This window comes from Aplysia californica, unplaced genomic scaffold, assembly GCF_000002075.1.
Source record: "Aplysia californica isolate F4 #8 unplaced genomic scaffold, AplCal3.0 scaffold00349, whole genome shotgun sequence".
Classification (NCBI taxonomy): domain Eukaryota; kingdom Metazoa; phylum Mollusca; class Gastropoda; order Aplysiida; family Aplysiidae; genus Aplysia; species Aplysia californica.
The window spans coordinates 274,611-276,309 of NW_004797619.1; the positions used below are offsets into that span (position 1 = coordinate 274,611).

General features: G+C 36.2%; 1 long non-coding RNA gene across 1 annotated transcript in view; it reads right to left on the reverse strand.

The window, feature by feature from the left end:
• Positions 1-1,699, reverse strand: part of LOC101847122 — a 7,433-nt gene that overhangs the window by 2,809 nt on the left and 2,925 nt on the right. Inside the window, exon 2 of the long non-coding RNA XR_220670.3 lies at positions 952-1,025. This is a non-coding gene — a long non-coding RNA (uncharacterized LOC101847122). The remainder of the gene's footprint in view (positions 1-951; positions 1,026-1,699) is intronic.

The following is a 1,699-nucleotide window of genomic DNA, read 5'->3' on the forward strand; positions in this document are numbered from 1 at the left end:
AACACGGGAAAGTGTGCGTATGTGTATTTGCTATGTCGCAGCAAATTTCCCTATGTGGCAATCAATAAAATGTTTATCTCTACTTATCTTTGTTTATACTTTTATAAAAATTGTGTCATTTAAGAGCTCTTTCATTTAATCAATGCATAAGTTGAGTAAAAACCAAGCTGGTTTTTATCAAACAGGCATCGATTAATATGTTGCACGTAGATGACTGTACGTAAAAAAAAAAAAAACAAGAAAAACAAACAAACAAACAAACAGAAAAGACCCTCACCAAGTTTCTCAAATACTCTGCCGGAGAGAAGCAGCAGGGTTAAGGTTTCTATAGAAAATAATGTACGCAAATATCGAGGTTTTCTGTTTTTTTAATGTGGTTTTGAGAATCTGTCAAAAGCATTATGAGAAATTAGCCAGAGTTCATTTGAGTGGAGCTGATTTGGTTAAAACTCACGAATTTTTATAGGGCAAACTTATATGTTTGAAAATATACAAAGTCATTAGTCTCTCAGAAAGAGCGTATGGGCTAAAGTTATTTGTAGTCCCATTATGCTCCTTTATCTTATCACATAATATACCAAGAAAAGAACCAGAAGTATTTTTGTGATGGGAATGTTTTCGCCCTACATTTACAAAGACAGTGTGTCGTAAATAATATGGTAAATAAACTCTTCCAGACTGACTGGTTCCATAGTCTCATTGGGGAAATATGTTACACAACAGCGCGGAGTTGTTGTTACTGAGCTATTGTTACTGAGTTATTCATACACAAAAGATACCCGTATGTGACTACAACCTTATTATTTATTGTATTAATATCTAACCAATTCTGAAATTAACCCCCCGACACAGCATCTATAATCAATAACTAGATCTATGGATACAGGTGTTACAAATATACTGTATTAACTTTCATCCGAGCAGGGATGTTCATGAAAAGGATATACTCACAACCCATAACGTCACAGCTGCAGCAAATTGTGGCTCTATGATTGGCTGTTGCCTCGGCAATCATCCTTGGAATACTGTTTTGGAAATAACAGAAACATGCTAAAAATAGCTAATCCGAAAAGACAGTCATGCCTAATAACTTGATGTGTGTGTGTGTGTGTGTGTGTGTGTGTGTGTGTGTGTGTGTGTGTGTGTTTATAGTGTAATAATGCGAGTTGTACTGATGTATTTCGTAACAAAGGGAAGAAAATAGACATTGATAACAATATAAAACCCCTAGAATAGTTCTGAATAGGTTAACATCTCCTGTTTCCGAGCATTGCGATTTTTACAGGTCTACGTGTACATTTAAGTCGGACAGACCTAAGTTCTGACTAAACATACTGCATGTCTCATTAACATGTTCTAGATCCTTTACGAAGAGGGTTGCTTCAACTTTGCTAACAATTGCCCACTTAAGCTGTTGAGGGTACTAAATGAAAGTCATGCATAATAGACAAAACATCTACCTCAGGCGGGATAGGCACACTATCAAAGCTATAGACAAGAATACATGTGGACACGAACACAAACATCCTCGGTCACTGAACAAGATTCTCTTTGACAAGAAACTGTAATGTCTGCCCCCAGCAATTCAACACACCAGTAAACAGTGTCAGAACTGTAAACAATAAACGAAAAGAGAGTTCACTATTAAAAAAATCAACAAAGTTCGTCTTTTTTCTGTCAACAGCACTCTTGACCCCCC